Source organism: Aythya fuligula, chromosome 1 (genome assembly GCF_009819795.1).
Source record: "Aythya fuligula isolate bAytFul2 chromosome 1, bAytFul2.pri, whole genome shotgun sequence".
Lineage (NCBI taxonomy): Eukaryota > Metazoa > Chordata > Aves > Anseriformes > Anatidae > Aythya > Aythya fuligula.
In genome coordinates, this window is record NC_045559.1 from 159,646,179 (window position 1) to 159,661,787 (window position 15,609).

Genomic DNA, 15,609 nt, shown 5'->3' on the forward strand with positions numbered 1-15,609 from the left:
GGTTCATAAGGAAGATATCTGATACAAGCAGAGGTATTCCAACAGAAGATACAGCAAAGTAATGCAATAGTGATGACATTGTTTCAAGCTTCTGTACAACCTTTAAAGACTACATCTTATTAAAGTAATTGAGGGGCAAGGAAAATAATGATAAATATATATATATATAAAATGGAAACTGATCAGAAATAAATTTACATTACTAATACAACTATATGTTATAAAAGCATTAAAAAAGCAAACAAACAAAAACAAACCAAACCAAACCAACCAACCAACCAAACAAACATACAAACAAAAAAAACAAAACAGAATCTGTATCTGTCTTTGAGTCTTCATGTCAAATGGAAATTTATTGATTCAAATTCAGACAGTAATTCATATTCTTCCCCTACATCCTGGTAACTATTTGTCTCAGCTGAATAACATACTAGCTCAGTATTTACAGTTTCATAACTCAGAAAATAAGAACCAGAAATTTAAAAACATGTGCATGGAAGTTAGCCATCATAAAGTATTTTAAAATCTGGCCTAAGGGCTAGGTGAAATAAGAGGTTACCTATTTTTGATTCTGTCAGAACAATGTCCACAAATTAGATTTGTTAGGTGAAGATGCCATTGAAAAATAAAGTTAGGGACCTTCTTTCTGGAAGGAGAAGGAAAGGAGATACTTAAACACCCAAAAATGGGAATTCATGACACCCAAACCAGTAGGCAGAAGGGTGACTCTGTTACATAATAGGGAATTGTGAAGAAAGCAGAGTGAAAACTTAGGTACCTAGCTGTAACACAAGCTTATGTGAAGAGGGGCTATGTCTCCATAAATAAATAAAAGTGGAAAGAGGCACAATGTGTAATTGTTGCATGCAAGGCCAAGTAACAGCAACTCAATGGTATTCAAATTTAGCTTATCTCAAGCTCTCTCCAGAACTGAGTTATCCTGGACAGATCTGTAAGCCAATGGAACAACTAAAAACTAGATTCTGATAACTAAGCTTATGCTTGCACCCTTTTATTTGTTAGCAGAGACATACTGGCAAGAGTGGGATTCATATGTCGAAAAATTTCTTATCACCTACAATAGTCCTCTGAATATAATTATATTAACATTTTATTTTAAGAGAAGACCAGACCATGAAGAATGTCCAAATCTTCCATAACCATGAGCCAGATCCATATTTTTCACTTTGAAGTGTTGAAATGAAATCATTCATAACCCTTTTCATTCTAATCTTGAAGGGAGACAAATTTCACAAGTCAAATCAATAAGACAGAAAAAAAAAAAAAAAAAAAAAAAAAAAGTATGTAGTAATCTACTGCTTCTGACTGCAACATTCCGTTCAGTGAATCAAGACTTGGGTTTGGCTATGCTGAATGGAAAACTTGAAAAGAGGAACCATCTTGGCTCCAACATACTTAGGTCCCATTACCTAGGTAATTTGCTGTTAGCACATACCCAACCTGACATAACAAGGAAAGGAATTTCACGTGTAGCGTGCTTTAACCACTGAGCTTAAAGGGGTGAGAGGCATAAGATGTTCTTGGGAGCTCAGTGTAATAAACATGCTTTTAACGGTTTCTGGATTGATCATAGGCTCAGGAGAAGTAAATTTGAGTGGATTTAAGAGTGATCTTAACACATTATTATAACAACCAGAAGAATGAAACCAGTCTTTCATACAATTATATCACTTTGATATCAGAAATACAGATCCTCGATTATTAGTTGAATGAAGGACTTAATTAGAATTTTAGGTATAGACACCTGTAACACCAGCTAGAAGTTAAAATTCCCCTTGCATCCTTTTTGTTTTAACACCATTCATAATTTTTAAAATAATTGAAGTTAGCCATTTCATTGCAAATCATTGGGCTTCTGACTAAATGCAGAATTTGTGAAACACCATCTAATCCTTTTATGACCTCAGTCAATTAGCATTTGATTTCAACAACTGCTGTTTAATCGTTTTTTTTTGTTGTTTTTTTTTTTGTTTGCTATTTTTTGTTGATAATTGGCGATAATCAAATTACAAAAAAAAAAAAAAAAGTTAATGAATCTTACCAAATATATGTATTATAAACCATATATATATAAATAAATAGATTGTAAGATATTTCTGTGCATATAGATTCTTTCCCTGTATTAAAAAAAAATGTTTTAAACAGACAAACAACTGAAGCATTTGATATAGGTATTTAGATTATCTTTCAGCATATTCTTTGCAGGTATGAAACAGTTGCTGTGAAAAGAAAAAATAAAAAAAAAAAAAATATGCCTGTAGTTCTCTCTTTCTTGATCCTGTACAGATTCATTATTTTCACTTCTACATTTCTCACAAAATCTTCATTTTTTTTTCACTTATACTACCCTTGTTTTCAAAAAGTCTTTGCAAGGTTATACACCAAAGGTTTTGTCAGAGAACTGAAGGAAAAGACCGTTTATAAAATGAAAGATAGTTCAAGGGAAGAAGGTAAAGGGTAAAAACTAAGTATAGGAAACAGTCAGCAGTAAGATGATGATGCTGGGATCGATTATATTCAGCAACATCAGGGGAGGAGAAAAAAAAGTGAAAAAAAAGTGTGAACAATAATATTCTCAAGTTAGTTCACAGATGAATGCTGTGCTCCAGACAAATGTCACAGTTCTCTAAAATCATTGTTTTAATGGGCAGCAGCAGAAAACAAACAAACAAACAAACAAACAAAAAGTTGATTTTATATAAAAATTCTGATCACCCATGTCTTAAGTAGTGTGTATAGTTCTATTGTATACCATTCTAAAAGCAGGAAGAAGAAATAAGAAATGTACTGAGAACAAAAACAAACAACAAAAGCAACAACAAAACTCCCATTGGGGCACAACAATGCTTTGCAACCTACAGTCTGGGGAAGAGCACCTGGAAAGCTGTCTGGCGTAAAGGGACCAGGAGAATGGGGGGAGGGAGTGGTGCCAATAGCAATCTGAATGTCAGCCAGCAGCATGGACAAGAAGGCCAACAGCCTCCTCCTGGCTTGTATCAGAAATAGTGTGGCCAGTGGGACCAGTGAAAATGATTGTTCCCCTATACTTGCCTTTGGTGAGGCTACATCTCAAATACTGTGTTTTGTTTTGTTTTGGGCCCCTCACTACAAGAAGGACATCAAGGTGCTGGAGCGTATCCAGAGAAGGGCAACAAATCTGGTGAAGGGTCTAGAGAATAAGTCTTATGAGGAGCAGCTGAGAGAGCTGGGGTTGTTTAGCCTGGAGAAAAGGAGGTTCAGGGGAGTATTTATTACACTCTACAGTTACCTTAAAGGAGGCTATAATGAGGTGGAAATCGGTCTCTTCTCCCAAGGACCAAGTGATGAGATGAGGGAGTGACCTTAAGTTCTGCCAAAGGAGATTTAGGTTGGATATTAGGAAAGATTTCTTCACTGAAAAGTTGTGAAGTATTGCAACAGGTTACCCAGGGAAGTAGTTGAGTCACCAGCCCTGGAGATCTGCAGAAAATGTAGTGCTTAGCGGCATAGTTTAATAGTGGACTTCACAGTGCTAGGTTAAAGGTTGGACTAGATGTTCTGAGAGGTCTTTCCCAACCTAAATAACTATAACATATAACATGTATTATATAAAGTTACCTAATTCAGCAGTAGTAGAAAAAGAAAAACAACTCCTACCCTCATAAATACATGTATATATAGATTTCTATTATAGCTTTACTTTCCTAAACTGAGTATTCTTGTCCATTATTCTGCCCTTTCTCATTATACAGTTTTCTTTTCACTTTCTATACCTTTCATTTTCTGTCTTTCTTACTCCTGTTAATTCATACCACAAAATGTATCTTTCCTTCTTCATCTCCTTGCTTCTTCCCATTTTCTGTCCCCAAAGCAACCTATTCTTAACTGAGATGCTGGAAGCAAATAACTGCTCTCCATTTTTTTTTTTTTCATGGTGTGTGGATGTCCAACTTTGAAAATATCTGAAATCTAATATTAATCACATGCTTAAGAAAAGATGTTTACCAAAATCACATTTGAATTTTGACATAAAAATTATTCTCATTTTTATTAAGTCTCTAATCCATTTAAATATAACATGTTATAAATTAGCTCACTATGTTTATGGGTTTGTTTCTTAATTTAGGATTATTTGGTTAAAATAACTACTTTTTTTTTTTTTTTTTTTCCCCAGTAATTTCCAAACCGTAAAGAAAACTTTCAGTATCAGGATACAATATCCCTCCTATAGTTACCCACTAGAATACTGGTATCAGCTTCTTCAGGAAGGTTAGTGTTTTTACAGCATGAAGTAGCAAGAGTGCTACAGACTATCTGTTCCCTCTTTTTTTTTTTTTTTTTTTTTTTCCTCTCTCTTTTGTTTTGTTTTGTTTCTTTCTTTCTTCTACTTTGTTTTTATGTTATTGTTTATCTGTATGTACTTGGTGACAATAACCTAATCAATAGGTCATTCAGAAAGCAAAATGAGCATGTAGTGAAGGTATCTTTATTGGCATTTCAGTCAGTCAGAATACAGACTCATATTCGCAGTATCACACTGACAAACAGAAAACTTTAATAAGGCAGAAGTTTTCATTGGGTAAACACTGAGTTTGATCTTATATTCTATGGATCTAAAATCTCAGCTTTTTCATAACCAATGAAAAAGTTTAGATACTGCTCAGCATTATCTCATTGTTTGCATATAAATCAGAAAGAGCAAACTTTCTAAAGTTATGCAAACAGTTTAGTTATTTTTGTTACAGCAATGTTACGTAAATGCTAGCAGTAGTATTACTGGTAACAGTATATTTATACAACTGAATTCTGCCAGCTATTCTGCTGAATCTGACTAGTTCAGGCTTTATTGTATTTCTTCTTTTTGTGCAGCCCAATTGAGTAGAAATTTGTCCAGGCCTTCTGAACATTTGCAAACTGTGCCTTATCAGGAACCATAAACTATGGGGATTAAGTACTCCTGTTCTCCTTCCTCATCTCTGTCCCAGAATAAATCCGCATCCAAACATGCAGTGCATGGGCACTTTTCTCATCTTTTCTCTCTAGCTCAGCCACTTTTCAGCCTTATATTTTCATTTGAGCTTTAAGGTATTCCAGACAAGAATACATTTTCCTGCTTTGAACTGAATGATTTACTTAGTCTGTCCTGTCTTCCTGATGTATATGACAACAGAACTAATAAGTGATTCTATCTCCTTTTTTTTTTTTTTTTTCCGTCACTCATAAATATAATGGGAAAATAATAGTTACAATGTAGTGTAATGCAGTTATATAAAGCAATAGTAGATGGAAGAGCATAGATCAATACATACCAGTATGAAGTTGGCTTGATGATAGTTGTGAATTATGTGGTATTGATATTCTTTAAAATCCTAATTTATTAATCTTAATTTATTAATCTTAATCTTAATTACATTATTTGAAAATATATGAATATAGACATTTTAATGCATACCTCTTAATTGCCACATTATGTATTGTTTAATTATTATTATGTACTTTGCTTATGAGTCTGCAGTCTTTTTAGATGACAGAAAATTAGGCCCTGGTCAATAAGGGGTTCTGCTATTCATTTAGTGAGTTTGAAACAATAATGTCAAGCTTACCATTTTCAGACTCTCCAGCAAATAAGACAGATAACAGAAAGCTGTATTCAGCAGATTTAGCTTGCATTTTTTAGATAGCACTTTAAAATCTCTGTGAATGTCTACAACATAGCTTACTGAAAAATTCTCTCTTTTTTTTTTTTTTTTTTTTTTTCTTCCTAAATTATCACAATTAAGTAAAGAACTTTACAGCTCACAACATTATTTGAAAGCTACATTTGGATTCATAGTAATTGCCCTTGGCATTTATAATTTGATAGTCATAGAGCATTTCCTTCATTCTAAAGTAGTTAAACTTTATTGTAATAGGTCACTGTTTGTACTATTGTATTTAAAGCATTTCACTGCTACATTTATAATCCTAGTACTCTAGGGTGGTATAATGTATCCATGAAAGTATGCTTTGTGTAAAAACTTGGTGTGCAAAATGTGTGTCCATCTTCATATAAGCTTAAAAAATGCTATCATTATACATGTTTTGCTTTGGTTGCCTATACTTGGCAAGTAAAAACAAGTTAATGCCTGAAATTTAGGAACTGAAATACAGTTATGTCTCTGGGCCAAATGTAAAGAAGGAATGAAAATGGGGAGCTCTATATTTGCAAAAAGGCATGCATAAATATTCGCTATTATGTATAGCTTCCATTGTGTGAAAAGTCTTAGTCCATGAATTATGCTGCATGCAAATGTGACTGGTAAGCATACAAAGAGAATTATAGATATTTGAAAATTTGGGTCTTCATTTACAGCACTCTATAATACTATCTAATGATTTTTATTTATGTATTTATTTATTTTACTGCTAATGCTCTAAAAATGCACAATAACAAACAATGTCATCAGGATACTGCTGTTAAAAGTTAGTTATGACAGAAAGTCACAAAAACAGAAAACTCATTTTTATCACATTGATGTTGAATCAGTGACACATAACAAAGAACAGAGTGTAGGTGGTCTGTTAAGTCAAAGTCCTCTATTTTTCTCATGAGAGGTCAATATATCTTCTAGATTTGTGTTACAGTAAAGAAAATTAAAAACAAATTAACAGACTGCAAGAAATAGTTTGAAATGTGAAATAAACTGTTAAAGTCCTTTTGAGTTGTCCTCAGCACACCAGCAGTCTAAATGCAAACCCTGTGGCCAACCCTACATGTACCTTGTTTTTTGCACCCAAAACTTTTAAATGCATAAATATATAATCCACTGATTATCTTGATACATATAACACATTTAATGCCATCTACGTACTCAAGATAGTCAGTATCAGCATATGGAGAAAATAAAGAAGAGGAAAGAATGTGAGATAACATCACTGGTATGTTTTAAAATCTATTAGAAGTTTGTTCTGTGATTTCTGGGCTTCAACTTATCTCTCCAAAAAAGTATTTTAGAAATGAGATACACTGCCTTTGGTGTATTTTGGGGTATTTATCTCAAAATTGAAGATAAATCAGGAGCTGCAAAGCTCACTTTCATTATATGAGAATAGCTATTATTCCATACAATGTGTTTTTTAATGTACTTTAAAAATAATTTCTAATAAGAAAATATTTTTTTAACAAGAAAATAAATGTTAACAAAACAACAGATTTATCTGTTTATACAATATCCTTCATATTGTTGTCTTATCTCAAACAGTAATCATAAACTGATATCTAACAAAAACAATGATGAGGCAAGCATATACTGCACTGACTACCTCCTTATGTCATATTATCTTCCCCTCATGAAGAGTCCTGATGACTTGCATCTATTCAGAAATTCTCATCAGAGCTCTCTTCCAAGTATTTTTTTCTATGCCTTCTGGAACCCATATAAATATTTTGCATCCACAAATGGCATGCAACCGTTGCATGTATGATGACTTCCTCTACTTGTTGTGAATCTAAATCTTACTAACTTCTCACATTGTCTAAGAAAAGATAATAAATATCCCTGTCCATAATTTTTATGCGATTCATGATTTTTCTTTATTATTTTCTACTATATCCCTGTATTCCACACACACACCTTTTTTTTTTTTTTTTTTTTTTGGTCTTTTGACATAAGAATCCCACGATTCTACTATTCAGATGCTATTAGGTTCCATAGTTTTGAACATATTTATTACTCTTCTCTGAATATCTGTCAGTTCAAATTGTTCCTTTTGAAACGAAGAAAGAAAAACTATATCTATGTAGAAAAGATATGAGCAAACCAAGGCAAGATATAGAACTATATTAAAAAATCCTATTCATGATGGTTTGTAAGAAATTTTTTTTTGCACTGAAGAAAGCCTGAAACATTTCATTTGGTGAGGAGGGGTTGGTGTTAGGTGTAGGCCAGTTTGCCTTGCCTTGCCTTGCCTTGCTTTCCCTTCCCAACTGAAAATTAATTATCTCAATAAATAGCAACAAAATTTTCCAATAACTCAAAAACTTCATCTGTATGTACCATCTAAAATCACTGAAGCATTTATAAGTACTTTATTTTTGAAGAGATCAAGTATAGGGAAGAACAAGTGTGATTTAATTTTATTTTACTGCTTTAAATTCATTAGCATTATAGTAAAAACAGAAGGATTAGGAGATTAATTGTTTTCAAGAAGTACTATATTTAAGTACTGGTAAAAAAAATAATAAAAAAAATGTAAAGAAGGAATAACTTGGAATTTAGCCATAATTGTGATTGTACTGTCACAATTAGATCTAGAACACCTGTGACATGCACCTGTGATTGTAAGACATTTATTTTAAATATTATTCACATTTAATCTTATTTTATTAAGGCATGACAACAGTACAGGAGATAAAATTAATGGCTCAGCTCTCACTCTGAATGATGCTTGTCATGTATCCAGTGGTGATTACTGGGTTATTCTGTAATATATCCAGTAAATGTAAATACCCAGTACAATATTTACAATATCCCTTAATACTTAATATTCAGTATAATATTTTATCTTCAGTACTCCCTAGAAAAAATATACAACAGTTCCTAGGTTGTATTGTTGTTATTGTGGTTGCTTTTTATTATTATTATTATTAGGAAGACAAGGTTGTTTTTGTTCGTTTCAATGTTTTTAATGATTCTTTTAAATTACAGGCGGTAGAAGTAGACAGAAGTAGTGAGTTGAACACTCAACATCCATAATTACATAAATATGTACTGTACATTGTAACATTGTAGCTGTGATAATTTTCTTTTAATGTGTCTTCAATACAACAGACATTTTAAAGACCATTAACTCCAAGATTTGCCCAACAAACCATGATGATGTATTATTAACAAAATGTATATAATCAAGCTGCTTTTACAACACAACACAGATTGAACAAACATATAATTAGAAAGCTATTATTTTTAGCAACATAGAACCACTGAAGATTTTTGTGCTTAGGCTTTCTTTGTTAGGCTTTACTTACAAATGACCATATACACTACAACAACTGTGCCTGCATGTTATGCACTAAGCTTTGCTAAAAGTCATCCTGATAAAAGACTAAAAATATTTGTTATTTTCCATTGCCCATGACCACATGTTTAATCTGTCTAAAAATAGAGAGAAATTAATTTGTGCCTTTGATTTATTATTCAGATCAGAGAAGGCCAACCCATTCTTGCTGTTTTATGGGTGGAAAGGGTGAAGGAATTCAGTTTCCCACTGTGTGCTTAAACTTCAGGATCACACAGCATTTCAGTCTACTAACAGCTTTGAAGATAAAGAGATTCCTATCAAAGAGATGGACTGAAGGTGGTGGGCCTGTTTCCCTCTATATTACCTAGTTTTACATTCAAGCAGAAATAAGTGATATTACCTGAAGACTGATCATATATCTAAACTCTCATTTTTATTTTTAGCCCACTGAGTCTCCTGGATATCACAGGTCTTACTGAATCCAAAAACAGAAAATTGCAGGATTGGAACCTTACTCCATAACATGCAGGCCATGCAGCACATGAAAGGAGAAGCTATACTTTTTACTATTTATTATTAAATTTCTGTACATTACAGAATCACAGAATTGTCTAGGTTGGAAGACACCTCAAGATCATTGAGTCCAACCTCTGGCCTAACACTAACAGGTCCTCCACTAAATCATATCACTAAGTTCAACATCTAAACATCTTTTAAAGACCTCCAGGGATGGTGACTCAACCACTTCCCTGGGCAGCCCATTCCAATGCCTCACAACCCTCTCAGAAAATAAGTTCTTCCTAATATCCAACCTAAAACACGCTGCCGCAACTTTAGCCCATTCTCCCTTGTCCTGTCACCAGGCACATGGGAGAATAGACCAACCCCCACCTCACTACAGGCCTCCTTTAATTTAATTATAGAAAGTGATAAGGTCATCCCTCAGCCTCCTCTTCTCCAGACTGAACAATCCCAGCTCCCTCAGCTGCTCCTCGTAAGACCTGTTCTCCAGACCCCTCACCAGCTTCGTCACCCTTCTCTGGACTCGCTGGAGCACCTCGATGTCCTTCTTGTAGCAAGGGGCCCAAAACTGAACACAGTACTTGAGGTGCGGCCTCACCAGAGCTGAGTACAGGGAAACAATCACTTCCCTAGACCTGCTGGCCACACTGCTTCTGATACAAGTCAGGATGCTTCTTGGCCACCTGAGCACACTGCTGGCTCATATTCAACTGACTATCCACCAATACTCCCAGGTCCTTTTCTCCGCCAGGCAGCTTTCCAACCACCCATCTCCCAGCCTGTAGCTCTGTTTGGGGTTATTGCACCCCAGGTGTAGGACCTGGCAGTTGGCCTTGTTGAACTTCATACAGTTGACCTCAGCCCATCGGTGCAGCCTATCCACATCCTCCTGCAGAGCCTTCCTACCCTTGAACAGACTGAGACAGGCACCTAACTTGGTGTCATCTGCAAAGTTACCGAGGGTGCACTCAATGCCCTCATCCAGATCATCGATAAAGATATTAAAGAGGACTGGCCCCAGTACCGAGCCCTGGGGAACGCCACTGGTGACTGGCCTCCAACTGGATTTGACTCCATTCACCACAACTCTTTGGGCCCAGCTATAAAGCCAGTTTTTAACCCAACGAAGCGTGTGCCAGTCCAAGCCAAGAGCAGCCAGTTTCTTGAGGAGAATGCTGTGGGAGATGGTGTCAAAAGCCTTACTGAAGTCAAGGTAGACCACATCCACAGCCTTTCCCTCATCCACCAAGCACATCACTTTGTCACAGAAGGAGATCAGGTTCATCAAGCAGGACCTGCCTTTCATAAACCCATGCTGACTGAGCCTGATCGCCTGGTTGCCCTGCAAGTGCTGCGTGATGACTCTCAAGATAATCTGCTCCATGAGCTTCCCTGGTACTGAGGTCAAACTAACAGGCCTGTAGTTCCCCGGGTCTACCCTCCGGCCCTTCTTGTAGATGGGCATCACATTTGCTAGCCGCCAGTCGACTGGGACCTCCCCTGATAGCCAGGACTGTTATAATGATGGAAAATGATGATAAATGATGAAAAGTGGCTTGGCCAGCTCCTGCACCAGTTCTCTCAATATCCTCAGGTGGATTCCATCTGGACCCGTCAACTTGCATGTATCCAAGTGCTGTAGGTTGCCAACCATTTCCTCATGAATAGTGAGGGTCACATTCTGCTACCCATCCCCTTCCACCATTTCAGGGTGTTGGGTATCCAGAGAGCAACTGGTTTTGCTGCTATAAAGACTGAGGCAAAGAAGGCATTAAGCACCTCTGCCTTTTCCTCATCTTTTGTAACTATGTTCCCCCCCACATCCAGTAAAGGCTGGAGATTCTCCTTAGTCCTCCATTTTGTATTAATGTATTTATAAAAATATTTTTTGTTGTCTTTGATGGCAGTAGCCAGATTGAGCTCCAGATGAGCTTTGGCCTTTCTAATTTTGTCCCTGCACTGCCTCACAACATCCTTATAGTCCTCCTCAGTGGCCCGCCCTCTTTTCCAAAGATTGCAAACCCTCTTTTTCCTCCTAAGCTCAAGCCACCACTCTGTTCAGCCAGGCCTGTCTTTTTCCCTGCCAGCTTGTCTTTGGGCACATGGGGACAGACCACTCCTGAGCCATTAAGATTTCCTTCTTGAAGAGCGCCCAGCCTTCCTGCACTCCTCTGCTCTTCAGAACCTCTTCTCAAGGGACTCTACCAACCAGTGTCCTGAGCAGTTCAAAGTCAGCCCTCCAGAAGTCCAATTCAGTGGTTTTACTGGTCCCCTTCCTGGCTTCTCCAAGAATGGAGAACTCTACCATTTAATGGCCACTCTGCCCAAGACAGATTCCAACCACCACATCTCCCACCAATCCTTCTCTGTTTGTGAAGAGAAGGTCTAGCAGGGCACCTCCCCTGGTAGGCTCACTAACCAGCTGCGTCAGGAAGTTATCTTCCACACTCTCCAGAAACCTCATAGACTGCTTTCTCTGGGCTGCGTTGTGCTTCCAGGATATGTCTGGGAAGTTGAAGTCGCCCACGAGAACAAGCGCTGACAATTTCACAACTTCTGCCAGCTGCCTGTAGAACTCCTCATCCATCTCCTCATCCTGGTTTGGTGGTCTATAACAGAACCCCACCAGGATGCTTGTCTTGTTGGCCTTCCCGCTGATTCTAACTCATAAGGACTCAACGTTATCATTCCCAGCCTCAAGTTGCATGACATCAAAACACTCTCTAATATAGAGAGCCACACCACCACCCCTTCTGTGCTGCCTGTCCCTTCTGAAGAGCCAGACATTGCAGCACTCCAGTCATGAGAGTGGTCCCACCACATTTCCATGATGGCAACCAAGTCATAGCCTGCCTGCTGCACAATGGCTTCCAACTTCTCCTGTTTGTTACCCATGGTGTGTGCATTAGTGTTGATGCACTTCATCTGGGCCACTGCCTTCTCCTCTGGCCTAGCCATTATTCCCCCTGGGACACCTCCAACAAGCCTTATTTCATCCCCGACCCCCTTCTTACCTCGTTTAAAGCCTTGTCAATCAGCCCTGCCAGCTCCTGGCCTAGTATCCATTTTCCCCTTAGAGACAGGGACCTGTCTGTTGCCATCAGGCCGGGTGCCAAGTAAAGCGCCCCATGGTCAAAAAAAAAAATATTTCTGTGTTGGCACCAGCCTCTGAGCCACATGTTTATCAGGTGGGCTTTCCATGTCCTCTCTGAAGCCCTCGCTGCCACCGTAGGGATAGATGAAAACATCACCTGTACTTGCACTCCATCCAGTAATCATCCCAGTCCCCTAAAGTCCCATTTGACAGTCTTCAGGCTTCTCTCTTCAATGTCATCACTGCCAGCCTGGACTATTAAAAGAGGATAAGAATCAGAGGGGTGAGCCAGGTTGGAAAGCTTTCTGGCAATGTCCCTGGCCCTGGCCCCAGGGAGGCAGCAGACTTCCCTACGGGTAGGGTGAGGCTGACAAATAGGGCCCTCTGTTCCCCTGAGAAGGTAGTCGCCCACAAAAAACACCCTTCTTTCTGTCTTGGTGGAAGGAAGCATTGCAACATAGTAACTATTATGAAAGTATTCTAGTCTACTTTCAGAGTTTTTTTTTTTTTTCTGATATTGCTATTAATCACTTCTACCTCAACACACACTTCACCTTTTTATTTTGTGCCTACTATAATCATAAGTAAATTATTTGTGAGATTTATCTTAATAACTGTTTCACAGAAGTAAATAATAATAATAATAATAATAATAATAATAATAATAATAATAATAATAATAATAATAATAATAATAATAATAGCTGACTGTCAGAGTCATGGGCTTAGTCACAGGGCTATAAAATGCAACAGTACATTTTTCTGGGTAAACTTGGGTCTGGAAGCTGTTTATTTATTTTGCATTGGATAGAGACCAAGTTAATAAACTTTGCTGGGCCAAAATAATCTGCATGAATCTGAAGGATGAAAAACACAGTAAAAGTTATACATGTATGTATACATTGTAGTACCTTGTACTTAGAGCTATTAGCTTGAGAGCAACCTAGTATCAGAGCTAAACTCAGAGCTAAACAGAGCTAAACTGGGTTCAGCTGTGTGACAACATAACGATCTCTTCTTGGAGGATGCAATATGAAAATATCCAAACAATTCTTGGTCCAGAAGGATTTAAGAAGGATTTATAAGAAGGATTATAAATCTAGAGGGGTCTGCTAGACCCCTAAGTGCAGTATTTTAATCGGTTTTAGCATTAGCATGCTGATTTCATTCTGTGGCTATACCTTGTACAGCAGAGAACTGACCATATCAAATTGGCATTAAACACAATTTGCATCTTGTTAGTGAAAATGCAGTAATTCTGATCTTTTTTAGTGACGCCCAATGCTTACAGTTTGTGGCGATATTTAATTTGGTGTTAAATAGCTGTGATAAACTGAGCGTAAATAATATACTTATATTAGAATTGCTATAGCAATTCTTAGTTCATAGAGAAACATGCAGGAGACTAATATTAAATGAAAAGGGAATATCTATGCCATAAATAAATTTTACTTTACATGCTTTATATATATCTCCATACACATGCAGAAATTAGATCCTATTACCATATAAAGTGGTAATGAAAGAAGATTTACATTAATTTTTTTGGAGAACAGTTCATAGAGTAACATCCTTCAATTTATTCCTGTAGAAATAAAAGCTGCATGGCAAAGCTTAAGTTTTTAAATTCCTGAGAAGCCTATTTTACAAGTAATATTGATTGTTTGACTCTTTACATGTCACAGACCTCCATGAAACTTTATTTAACGAACCCATACCAAATACCTAGTGAAGTAACACATATCAGCTTCCATAAACATTGGATTAGGTTTAAAGTAGAGGTCATTTTGTTTTGTTTTGGTTTTGTAACTATGAACCATTATCAGTGCTCAAATGGATATTTCATTAGAATTGCAAAATGAGGATACAGAAAAGACAATAAATCTTAATCTTCTACAAAGTTAAAATACAAAAGTTAGGGAGAATATTCTTTAAAGCAGAAACTATGTAGAAATAATCAAAATCTAAATTAAATATTAAAAAAAAAAAAAAAAGAAAAAAAAAAAGGAAAAAAGAAAAAAGAAAAAAAGAGAGTTTCTGGCATTCCACCCCCAAGTGCTCTTGCTCAAATGTCTACTATGAAAAAGAAACTGAGGAAAGAAATAATTGTCAGGGGAAGGGATCACTTTTTATAGAGTCATGCATAGGACTTGGTCTAACCTTTCAACTCTGCTGCAAATACAGTAAAAAAGAAAAAAATGTGGAAAAAAATAAAGAGACAACATGAAAGAAATTAAAGACAGAATAAATTATCTAGATCTAAAAAATATAACTGTATAAACAATCATGCCACAAACTGAGATTACTGAATTCAGAATCTTGTAGTGTTCCCTCTAGTTGCTTTGTTCAGGGCCACCTTTCCAGCAATCATAAGGTCTGCATTTTACTCAAATTCCCTAGCCACTACAATAGGTGAGATCTTCTCACAGTAATCATAAAAACAGTAGTTTTTGCAAAAGGAATGAAGAAAGGCTAGGTGGCACTTTGGGCATTTAATGACGGTACAAAGTAGATACATTTATATTTATGATTAGGAGGCTCCCTAAAAAATGTTATTTGAGAAAGGTTAGAAATAAATTAACAGCTCCCCAGAGAAGTTCCTGAATGGGCTTCTGTGCAAATACAAGCTTGGTCACAGCAATATAATCACATACGAGTCATGTTGCTGCAGCTGTGATTGTGTGAGGACAATAACCGACTCAGCCCTTGTAGGGAGAGGCAATGTGTTTATTATACTAGATAATACAATCAGGAAAACAAACTCACCACCACCCCTAGCAACAAAACAGTGTTGCTTTTCAAAAACATTTTCTCCTGCAGGTTTTATAAACACGACACACGCACACACACACATATATATATACTTATATATATATATATATATATGCATGTATACACCTGAAGCAGCAGGGTTTTTGTGTATGAGAACTTTTTTTTTTTTTTTTTTTTACTTGCTCTAACAGAAGACATCACCTCTTCTTAAAAAGTTGCCT